Below are 12,845 nucleotides of genomic sequence, written 5' to 3'. Positions count from 1 at the left end.
TTACAGTTAGGCTTCTGAGAAAAGAATCCTTATATTTTAGAAATATACACTGAGTGTATATTTACAATGAAGTGATAATCATGGAATTTGCCTAAAAACAAAGGGTGGATGCAGGTAAGTAAGGGGTAAATGAGAATTTGTTATACTATTTCCTTTGCTTCTGCATGTGTTCAAATATCTCCATAAACAAAAGTGAAAATGAACAATAAAATAATCATAAACAATCTTAACTTGCTGCCTCCTATTGGTTACTGTTGTGGCTTCAGAATTTCTCTATGAGTTGACAGAGGTGGTGGGGCAGGGGCAGCAATTTGGTTGGCACAGGGTGAGGGCCAGCTGAGAAACTTGTGTGAAGTGTGTTTGCATAACAAGGGCACTTTTTACTTAGATGGTTAATTTAGGAATGGCCTGGTGACAGGTTGGGGTTGTTACAGGAAGGGAATGGTAAAGTCCCCCAACAACAGTCTAGTTCTGGGAACATCCAGGTGAGTTTTTTTCTTGGGAGCATTTGAAATGCACCTGCAGATTTCAGGGCTTGGAGGAGGAAGAGGAGCAGTCAGACCACAGCTTCTGCTTCTAGTTCTAGTGGGACTTGTTCTACTCCCATGGTCAAGGCTGTTCCTGCTCTGTATGACCAAGCACTGGACTCAGAGTTCACAGTTTGTTGGTTGACAAATTGATTGATAGACTGATCAATTGGTGATTGCTGTAGAGTCATGGTACTGGAAGGATTAGTTGGAGCACACTTACTTAGCCTAAGTCTAGGTACATCCAATAAATGGCCATCCCCTCATTCTGACCTCATATGTTATAGATCCCATGTAGATATCAAAGCTGAATAGAGAGGAGCACCTGGGTGGCTCAGTGGTTGAGCATCTGCCTTTGGCTTAGGTTGTGATCCTGGGGTCCTGGGGTCAAGTCTGGCATCAGGGTCCCTGCAGGAGCCTGCTTCTCCCTTTGCTATGTCTCTGCCTCTCTCTGTGTATCTCTCATGAATAAATAAACAAAATCTTCTTTTAAAAAGCTGAATAGAGCAATGCCTGGAGACAGAACCTTTCTCATTTTCATTTCCCTTCTTTGGTCTTTTCATGTTCTGGACTTAGTATTTCTTTGGCAGTTAAATTTTTAAAAAGTGGTTTTGGGGAAAATGTACTAAGATGCTACTTAAACTCTACCATGTATTCCTTCCTTTAAATCTATATCTATCTATATCTATCTATCTATATACATATATGGGGAAATATATATATTAGGGAAAAATACACACACACATGCACACACAGATGAGCAGTTAACTGAACTCAGGGTCCTGATGATGCAAAGTGAGCATTATTCACTCATAAATAATATGGGGAATACACACTAAGAGGCCCACTGGGTCATTTGCTTATCCATGGGGAGACCTGTAATTTGAACCTGTATGTGCTCATGATTCTCAGTCCACTTCCCAAGACCAAATATCTTCCCCAAGTTCTAGGTCTATATTTCATCGGTCCACTGGGCATCTCCACTCTGGGGTTTTCTTCACAAGACTCAGCTCAGAATTTCCAGTGTTCAATTTATAATTTACTTCCAAACATGTTCCTACATTACCTGACTTGGGATTTGGCCAGGCCAGAAACACTAGTGTCACCACTCTGGCCCCATGCTCCATTGATTCTGTTTTTTGAACACCTCTGTGATCTATCCTATTCACCTTCTTCAATCTGAATCATTGATGGTTAAAGCCCTCATTATTCCTCTCCTGAATACTGACGACTGACTTACAGTCTTGATACTTCCAAGGGAATGGATTCAGGCTACTTTTTTGAATGACAAGAAGATAGATGATCTCAGGAATGGAGGCAGGGGTCTTTTGGTACCATGATGGGGGCTGGGTCTCTACCCATTCTCTTTCCACTGTATTTGCCATGTGGGTATAAGGTCCTTTGCCAAGCAGAAGGGCACAGGGCACCGTCCTAGACTTCATAGATCAAAGGGGTATCAAGTATATGGTCTTAGTCCTTTATTCCAGGTAGTATCAAACGGGTACATTAGTTTCACAAAACTTAGGAAGCTTTGCCATAAAGAAGTCTGGGAAATGCAGTTTTTAATTTTCCAGAGGCTGCAAAATAGGAAGACCAGCTGAAGAGGGAAGCATGTGGTGGGTACTGAGTGAGTCTGCCTATAGTATCTGCCCTTACAAGAATGACTTCCCAAGCTCTTCCAGTGAAACTTTCAGGAAAGTGGTCCAAGGAGAAATAAATACCATGAAGAATATGAAGACAAAGTTAAAGCCATGCTCCACTACTCCAGCATTTCTTTGACATCTGTTTTGTCTTAAAAATTAATGTTTAGATTGCCTTCTACTCCATAATATGTCTGTTTACATAAAATTACATTTTTTCCCTCTGAAGTTTTTGACAAGATTGATGCTCCAAATAAAAGCAGCACTTTTATGTGATACCTGCTCCTACTCCTGATGCTGTGGTGTTCCATGCGGGGGGCGGGGGGGTTCACTGCTCCAGTGTGTAAAACTTGGGATGAAGTCCAATGAGGCAAGCATCAGACACATGCAGGCCTCTGGGGCTCACCCAGGCCCCAATACCACCAGCACATGGAGCCAAGTGTTCCTCGGTGCTAGGCTTCCACTCTTACCTTCTGTAGGGTCAGGAACCAGGCAGGAGGACCCACGGTAGGTAGGGGATGCTTTTTGTTGTTCCTTCCCAGAGGAGCTGGGGGAGGCAGAATAGTATGGGTACTCTTGTTAGCTCTAGTTTTTTTCACATGCAATTTGAAAATCACACAGCTCCCTATCCTTTTGTGAATAAATTCGACATCTTTTCATAATGTGACTACTTTCTTTTGGAATTCTCAAGCCCTTACCTGCATAACATTTAACCTTCTTATTAGAGCTTGTTTAAAGATGTCTTCCTTTGATAACGTGGCAATTATCAGCTTTATGGATTGTGCCTCAGGATCATTTATCATCTTACAATCAATGGAATTGATTTAGCTTCTGAGAATGTACATCTGGGTGCTTTCCAGCCAATAGAAGCATCACCAAATGGTGGCAAAGTCATTGTTAGTACAGTGATTAATAAATGAGACTGTGACAGAAATGGGATTCAAGAACACAATGATTCCCTAGAGTCCTTCCTTTCAAGTTTAAGATCGTTAATGGAAAATAGTCCAGATCATGATTTTGCAGTTTCTATTCTCTGCTCTGGGAACCCTGGGACATCCTTGTCAATGCTGCCTAATTGCCTGGTCATGCTTTTTAAACAGTATATCCCTCAGGTCAAGAGAAACATATGCATCCACTATAGTCTCTCCATACAAATCTGTAGAAATTTAAGAAAATATATCTTTAAAAAATTCATAACTATTTTGGAAAGCAAGAGAGGGCACCATTAGTGGACATTATAAGGGATGCCTGAAAGTCAGAAGGCAGATGGGGTCAGACGGAGGAAGGAAACCAAATCCCAAAACACGCAAAGGGAGGATTCTTAAAAAGGAGGAAGGCGTTCTAGGGGGATCTCCAAGTTGGAGAGAGGCAGATACAGAGATGTGAAGGGTTCTAGATGGGATGTAGTAGAAGAGGCAGCCAGGTGGTTCAGGCCCTTTTGTCAATTTCCACCACTTGTCCCAGCAGTAGGTAACGGGGAGCACCACTGATTGGGTGGGAGCAGTGAGTACAGATGCTTACCTCAAGGTAAGCAGTATCTTTCACAGTTGATGACTCAAGAAGCCAGCAGCCCCCACATCCAGAAACCTGGATCCTCCTTGGGAGCTGCATGTCACCCTTGCCTATGTCCATGATGATAAGCTGTGGTAAGTAATGCCACCTGCACTTTTCAGGACAGCTCAAATGCAAAAATGAATACACAACCAAAATTTAACAAACACCCAAAGAAAATCAAGCGTACCCAAGAGAGGCCCTAATAAAACAGAGGAATAGACAGCAGAGGAAGCACAATTAATTAGTCAAGCGAACAACACTTTGAGATGGATAAGGGACAATTTCATATCAATCAAGAACAAGTTATTAAAAAAAAACCCAATTAGAAAAAATCTAAAAGAGAGAGAGAGAGAAAAAAAAAAAAAGAACACACACACAAGCACTGAATTAGAATAGGAACATGGCTTTAAAAATGGCTCAGTGAGGGGATCCCTGGGTGGCTCAGCGGTTTGGCGCCACCTTCGGCCCACGGTGTGGTCCTGGAGTTCTGGGATTGAGTCCCGCATTGGGCTCCCTGCATGGAGCCTGCTTCTCCCTCTGCCTGTGTGTGTCTCTGCCTCTCTGTCTCTCTGTCTGTCTATCGTAAATAAATAAATAAAATCTTTTTAAAAAATGGCTCAGTGAGTGAGGCAATAAAACAGGACTTCTGTCATATTAGAGGACAAAAGGACCAAAAGATGAATCACGAAAGAACAATCGAGAGATGGAAGATGATGTAGACGTGTTGATGCGAGTGCCAGTAAGGGACAATGGACAGCTCCATTTCCATCTTGTAGCCAGAAGTGATCATTAGAAATGCAACAGCTAGCTACAGGGCAAGGAATCATGGCCTCTAGGCCCCACCAAACACACACAAACAGCTCCAAGATAGTAATACTAACTGCATGCTTAACACCAAAAGGACTACAAGAAGTGCAAGATTTGTTTGCTGTCCTTTTGTTATTATATCTGCTAAGAGATGCAGCCAGCACACTGTGTTCAAAAGTCACTTGATTGTCTGTTCCTGTCAACTTTTATCACCCATGCTAGTTCTACTTTAGGGTTTGCCTTTCTTTCTCATTTATTTTTTTAAAATATGTAAGACATTTACATTGTTCAAAATTCAAAACAATGTGCAAAACTGCTCAGAAAAGTCTCCCTTCTACCCCAGGCACCTCAATCTCTTTCTCCTCTCTGACTTTTCCTTTGCAGTATGTCTTTTAGAAAAAGAAGCAAATAATTAATTGTCCTCTCATTTCCCTCTACTCCTTACAGAAACATTGTTCCTACTTGAACCTACTTTTTCACTTACCAGCTTTTTCTAGCAATTACTCCACATGAATACACGGAGTGACTTCAATGTTTTTTACAGCTGGGTACTATTCCATCCTATAGAGGTATCATGGTTCATCCAACTGGCTTCAGATTGATGGACATTAGGGTTGCTTCTGATATTTTTCTACTACAAATAATGTTATAAGAAATAACTTACACATGGGATACTTCACATTTGTGAGAGTGTATCTTGAGGTGGGATGGTTGGTAAAAAGGGAAAGTACAAAATGCCACATACTGTCACAGTCTTCCCCAGAAAGGTCATGCCTTTTTGTATTTCTTCTAGCAATGCCCCTCTATGGTCTTGCTAACAGGGTGCATTGCTGAATTTTTTTGGGGGGGTTGACAATGTGAGAGGGGAGAAATGGTATCTCAGAGAAGTTTTTTCTTTTTTAAGTATAATCCACATACCTTAACATTTATCCATTTAAAATGCATGATTCACTGGTTTTTCGTATATTCATAAGGTTTCACAACCATTAACACTATCAAATTCCAGAACATTTTGATTACTGCAAAAAAAAACCCCAACAACTCTAATACTTATTAGTAGTCATTTTCCTCTTTCCTCTTTCCCCAGCTCCCAAGAACCTCTAACCTAAATTTAGTCTGTATAGGCAGCATATAGTTGTACCATTTTTAAAATTCATCCTGTCAATTTCTGCCTTTTAACTGGGGGGCTTAATTTTTCAGTGTTTGAAATTTAATATGATTGCTAATAAAGTAGGCTTTAGGTTTGCTATTTTATTATTTATTTTCTATGCATTATGTCTTTTGTTGTGCTATTGTTCCAAAATGCCTCCACTGTACTTTTTTTTTGTGTTGGAGATTTTCCAGTGTACTATTTTAATTCTCTTTTAATTTCATTTACTATATATTTTGTGTTATTTTCGTATTGGCTGCTATGGGATGATAATTAATATCTTCATTTAGAACAACCTAGTTCGACTGACACCACTTAATTTCAATAGTTTACAAAAACTTTATGCTCCTATATAATTCTATCTTCCTCCCCCTTCTTATGCCATAATTGTGAAACAAATTATATCTTTATACTCTATATGCCCATTAACACAGATTTATTACTGCTTTAAGCAGTTGTCTTATAGAGAAAAGGCAAAGATGTTTATACTGTCTTTTATATTCACTTATATGGTTACCTTTATTGGTGTTCTTTATTTATTCTTGTGACTGTATAGTCTCCATTCATTTCAGCCTAAGGACTCCCTCTAATATTTCTTATAAGGAAAGACAGCTAGCAACAAATTCTTTCAGTTTTTCTTAGGAATATCTTAATTTCTCCTTCATTTTTTTTCAAAAATAGTTTTACATGGTATAGAATTCTTAGTTGACAGTATTTTTCTTTCAACACTTTAAATATGCCATCCTGCTGCCTTCTGGCCTCTGTAGTTTCTAAGAGTTAGCTGTTAATCTTACTGAGAATACCCTGTGTATCATGAGTCACTTGTCTCTTGCTGCTTTCAAGATTTTCTCCTTATCTTTCAATAGTTTGATTATGATGTGTCTAGGTGTGGATTTATTGAGTGCATCTGACTTAGAATTCATTAACCTTCTTGGATATATGGATTAGTATTTCTCATTAAGTTTGGAAAGTTTGGAGCTATTATTTCATTAAATATTTTTTTCTGTTGCTATGCTTGATGGTGCCTGTATTAGGCTATTCCAAGAAACAGAATCAATAGGAGATGATAGATAGATGATAGATAGATAGATAGATAGATAGATAGATAGATAGAGATATATAGTTAAATAGATATATAAAGAGAGATTTTTTAGATGTTTTATTTATTTATTCAAGAGACACACACACACACACACACACACGAGAGACACAGACACAGGCAGAGGAAGAAGCAGGGCCCCTGCAGGGAGCCTGACATGGGACTCGATCCCAGGTCTCCAGGATCACACCCTGGGTCGAAGGAGGCACTAAACTGCTGAGCCACCCAGGCTGCCCGAGAGAGAGATTTATTATAGGAATTGGCCCACATGATTATGGAGGCTGAGAAGTCCCTTGATCTGCCATCTACAAGTGGGAGATCCAAGAAAGATGGTGGTGTAATTCAGTCCAAGTGTATGTATATTTTAGACTCTTTTCAAAGAGTCCTATATGGACATCTTATTCTCCAATCTTTTTCCTTTTAAGTGTTTTGATTAGCCCCCACCCCTCCTTTTTTTTTTTTTTTTTTTTTGGCCCTACTGTTACCTACCATCTCAGGCAGCTGTGATACAAACAGTTGACTTTAATTATTTTTGACAAATGTCCCTGAGGAAAAGACCATTTACACTGGGTAAACTCAGAGTCAGGTCAAATAAAGCCACTCTTATGAGTGGGGTTTTCTCTTTTTTTTTAGGGCGGTGGAGTGGAGGGAGAGGGAGAAAGAGAATTTTAAGCAAGCTCTATGCCTAGCATGGGTCCCAACTCATCATTCTAAGATCATGACCTGAGCCAAAATCAAGAGTTGGATGCTTAACCAGCTAGACCACCCCAGGGCCCCAGAGAGGTATTCCTCTTAACCATTAAGCAGGTCAAATAATTATAATTTTCTGAGAATAGGGCTTTAAAGAAGCTCCAATCTCATTCTGCTCCCTCATACAGCTGCCAGGCTGCAGGTATTTACCATGGTTGTGGAGTATTTGTTTTTAAGGTAACTATAAATCTGAGAAGGGGCAATGGAAATACCTAAATTATAATGCCACAAAGCTCCCTATCCTACCAAGATTCAGTCATTTTTCTTGAGTAGACACTCTCTGGATTGCTGTAAGCATTTGGTAAACTTCCAGAATTCTGAAAAAGTTAATTCAGATCATCTCAGTGTAGTTTTAATTTGAATTTTTCTTATAATAAATGAAGTTAAATATGGTTTCATATGTTTAAATGCCATTTGCATTTTCTTTTCTGTGAATTATCAGCAGTGTCTTTTGTCCAGTTTTCTATTAATTTTTTGGACTGTCTTCTTGATTTTAAAAATGTTTATATTAGGGAGATTGGCCCTTTGTACATAATATAAATTAGAAATATTTTTTCTCAAGCTGTCATTTGTCTTTTGACTTTGCCTTTGGTGTTTGTTTTATTTTGTCCTGCAAAAACTTCATAAAACTTTTTTATTTAGTTAAACTTATCAATCTTTTAAAAAATTACATCTTAATTTTAAGTTATAGTCTGGTTTTTAATTAATCCATATTTCTTTCTAGCATTTGGGATTTCATTTTTTATACTTAAGTATGATCTATTTGAAGCTTATACTTGCATATGTATGAAGTATAGGTCCAGTACAGTCTTTTCCCAAATGGTTAGCCAGTTATCTCAAAACCAATTGCTAAGCATTTCACCTTCTCTAGTGATACTTAACACCACCTTTATCATGTATTGGGTTGACATATATATATATACTTGGGTCTACTCCAGGTCTTTTTATTTTGCTCCATTGGTCTGTCTATCAGGCACCAATACAGTATCAGTTTAAATATTGAGGATTTCTATGGCTGAGTGATAATCCATTGTGTATTTATATATCACATTTTCTTTATTCATCTAGCAATGGACATTTAGGTTACTTCTATACCTTGGTTATTGTAAATATTGTTGCAATAAACGTAGGGGTGCATATATCTTTTCGAATTAGAGTTTTCGTTTTCTTTGGGGACAACATTGCTGGACCTAGAGGGTATTACGCTAAGTGAAATAAGTCAGAGAAAAACAAGTATCATATGATTTCACTCATATGTGGAATATAGGAAACAAAACAAATGAATGAACAGGCAAACAAACAAGTAAAAAAAAACAAAAACAGACTCAACTACAGAGAACAAACTTGTGGTTGCCAGAGGAGACGAGGGTGGGGGGGGCGAAATGGGTGAAAGGGATTAAGAGGTACAAACTTCCATTTATAAAATAAATATGTCCATGGGATGAAAATCACAGCACAGGGGATATAGTCAATAATACTGTAATAATTTTGTGTGGTAACTACACTTACCGTGGTGAGCACTGAGTAATATATGGAATTGTTAAATCACTACATCGTACACTTGAAATTAGTATAACATTATATGTCAACCATACTTCAATAAAAAAAATACTGTAGACTTCCAGTATGTTTAAATATATGGTAAGACTAGACTCCATTCCCCAGTACTTTTCTTTTTCTCAGGGTTTTCTTGACAAATTTTTCTCTTTATTTCTCCATAGGAACTTCATATTCATCTTTTCAAGTTCCAGAAGTGGAAAAAAAACTTGGTGTTTTTGTAGAGATCAAATTAAATTCTTTAAATAGCCTGAGTAGGATTGACATCTTTATGATGTTGTTTTCCTCCTCAGGAATACATTCCATCTTTCACTGGTTAGGTCTACCTCTTTGACTTTCAGGGGTATTTTAAGTTTGGCACATAAAGGAGTGTACATTTCTTATTTAATTTATTCCTGGATATTTTGTCTTTCTGATGCTAAAGAGTGGTGGCAATAATTACTTCTTTGCCTTGTTCCTATCTTTAGCAGGATGTCTTTAGTATTTCCCCATTATAAGAAACTGAACTTTGGGTTGAAACAAGTCTACTTCAGAAAGTGCCTTAACTTTTGAAGTAGTCTTTTAGGCAGATGAAGAATTTTGTTCCAGAATTGTGTAAACGAAAGGCATGTTTAGAGAATTTTAAAGGATTGTAAGCAGCAGGAGTGTAGCTTGCCTGTTATAGGTGAGGCAGGAAATGTGGATGGGGACCATTCAAGACCTCACAGGCTGTGCTAAGGTGCTTGGACTTTCATAGGTGTAAAAAAAAAAAACTACTGAGAAGTTTTAAGCAGGAGAACAGAATAATCATACTTTAATGAGATTCTTCTAGGGGCAATGGCTGATGATTTCCATTAACAAAGCATTTCAAACACAACTGCAAATCAGACCATACACCACCCAGTATATAAACCAGGAGGAAAAGTTGGGTCCAGAAAAACAAACTGTAGCTATGTCACTATTTTTTTAATGACTTAAATATATTGGAGTTGGTAGATCTACTCAGGAATAAACATGAAAGACTTTTTCTGTTTTTCTGTTTTCCAAATCTGAAAGTCCTGCTTGGGAGATTCAGCTGCAGGTGACTATGCACTCTTCATCCGACCTAAGGATGAATCAGGATAGGCAGGTCTGGCCAGGAAGTACTGGATCTTAAAGAGACACCCAGCAACATGGTGGGACCTGAGTGACCCTTACAGCAAGCCCCAGAATCATTTCCATTCACTGAGGACATGACTCTTTTCTCTCTTTTTCTGTTTTCCTGAGTGGAGTGCTGGAAATAGTCAAGCACAAAGCACAGCATGGTGGACAAAGAATATGATGTTTGTGTTCATGAAAAATTCAACCCTAATTATACCTCTGGGAGCCAGTGGGAGTTATGAAATAGTGTGCTCAGGGTGTTCATCTTGTTAATAGATGCCAGCCATGGGGTACTTATTTTCCACACCATTTATAAAGACTTTGATGGACAGAAAAAAGCGACTTGCGTCAGTCCACAAAATTATAAGATATAAAGGATATTACGGTAATTCTTTGGGATGATTTTCATTTAGTATCTGGTCTGTGAGAATCCCTTTCCTCTTGTTAGTGCAATATTTCAGCGAATGCAATAGTCAGCTTAGCAGGAACTCTCAAAAGTTTATGCACTAACTCAGACACCGGGGATACATTTTGTTGCCATTTAAAAGTGACTATTTTTATTTTTATTTATTTATATATTTTTCTGTGTTCAAGATCCTTTTGGGAGAAGGGAGAGGGGAACGTGCACTGGCCATGTGTTACAACTGAGATAAAATCTAACAGCTGTTTTTAAAGGCTCAACCCCAGTCCCAAGTGCTGGAAAACCAGAGGCTGAGGGAGATGTGTGAGCTTCCACCTCAGTGTTTTACTGAGACCAGTGTTGGCACAGGTGAGGCACACGGAATCCAGCTCCGTTCCCTAGAAGCCATCCACAAGGTTTCCCTTGTAGACATCATGGCTGTAGACAATCTGGGTCCTCTTGTCCCGATGGCAACCCTTAGGGCTATTCTGGACAGCGAGAGAGCCCCAGACTGACTTGCCAGGGGCAGCGTCCAGCATGGGCTCCTTGCGGGCGATGCTGACTTTGAGCTGGAGACTCCACCTGGGTCCCTTTGAGCTCAGCAACGGCCTAATCTGCTGTCTCCATCTTTTCACAGGGGACGAAGGCACAGTTTCTGGGTGGCTCCATGGAGAGGTCAATGATGTTTCCAAAGGGAGAGAGGGCCCCACGAAGGAGGGTGGGCGTCATGTCCTCTCCACACGCGTAGACAGTATTCCCCTTCCGAGGGGCCCTGCGTTCAGGGAACGAATCCGACCTGCGGAAAGGGCCCTGCCGTTGTCCCCATCGCGGTCCCTGTCCCGGTGCGCTCACGACTGTGGTCCCCGCTGGCCCCAGGTCCCGAAGCCGATCACTGGAAAGCACAAAACCCTCATACAGAGATTTCCTTTGGGGGCGTCTGGGCGACTCCTGCAGATCGGGAGGGCTGAAAAGTGGGGACTTGCTCCTTCTCAGGGTCCTTTAACTTCCCCTCTAGGGTTGAGAACGCTTGACGCCCGAGTTCTTGGTCTCAGCCTTGGTGGCACTGAAGGCTGCTGACTTCAGCTGCTTTGCCTGCTCTGCAGCGTGGCCAGGTCCACCACAGGCTGTTCCCACCGTGAGCGTTTCCCACCGCCTTGGCTGGCTGTGCTGCTACTACTTTGCTTCTTCAGAGCCAGCAATGCTTTTTTCTTTTTCTTGAGTTTGTTGAATTTCTTCTGCAGAGCCTCCTCCTCCTGGCTCATTGGGGGGGGGGGGGGGGTTATCACCAACATGGTGGCTCCTGAGCGGGTGGTGACGGGGGTCCCAAGGTCTCGGGGGCACCCTCCCTGGCCTAAAAGTAATCATTTTTAATATGTTTGTTAAGGAAATGGTTTTTAAATTTTATTTTGGACTCTCAGTTTGAGTGATAGCTCCTCGATTTCAATTACATGGACTGACTGACATACAGAAAGTCATGGTGCGACCAACCTGACAGTCAGCATTCTGGAAACAAGTGAGCAGTCAGGTCAGGTGAACACAAAAAAATGTGAAAAGAGAAAGCTAGCTAGTCCATTTCTTAGGACAAAGAGTATATAAACAGGTTTCTTTGGTCTGAGACCAAAATCAGAAAGTCAACTTTAGAAACTTTCACCAATGTTTATGCAGGTTGAACCATATGAAACTCTTGATAGTCTACTAAGTTTTGACCTACAAAATCGTATTTCTTATGATTCAATCTGATGCTTTAGGGACAATATCATGTCCACACCCTAGAACTGGGCATAACCTGCAATTGCTTTAACTCTAAAGCCTTAAACTGCCTGACTATATCCTCCTGTCCTTCTAAACCTCTCATGCCCTATTTCTATAATGAATCCTTGTCTGTAGCCAAGACCAGTTTGCAGATCTGCAGGCCCATAGAGCCAAAAGTCCCCTGGGCAACTTGGCAAGAAACTTGCAACAATACCTCAGCGTTAATTTTTGGGTTTTGGTTTTTTGTCTTTTGGGTTTTTTTGTTTTGTTTTGTTTTTATGGGTTTTTTTTCTTAACCTCACTGAACCTAGTGACTCACAGCTATTGAAGAGAATGAAGGAGACTGGAACTTCTGAGACTGAGTCATGGGAAGCATTGTGGCCTCCATCTTGGTTGAAAGACAAGAAACTCCCAATGAGAGAAGGCAGAGAGGACTGTGGCAATGAGTCTGTGACTTTGTGAATATCATAAACTCAGTGATGTCCTCTAT

General features: G+C 40.1%; 1 pseudogene; it reads right to left on the bottom strand.

Moving 5' to 3' along the window:
• Positions 1-11,001: 11,001 nt before the first annotated feature.
• Positions 11,002-11,895, bottom strand: LOC129507312 (negative elongation factor E-like; annotated as a pseudogene).
• Between the last annotated feature and the right edge of the window lie 950 nt (positions 11,896-12,845).

This window comes from Nyctereutes procyonoides, unplaced genomic scaffold, assembly GCF_905146905.1.
Source record: "Nyctereutes procyonoides isolate TBG_1078 unplaced genomic scaffold, NYPRO_anot_genome, whole genome shotgun sequence".
Taxonomy (NCBI): Eukaryota; Metazoa; Chordata; class Mammalia; order Carnivora; family Canidae; genus Nyctereutes; species Nyctereutes procyonoides.
This window is presented reverse-complemented; position numbering and strand designations above follow the sequence as displayed.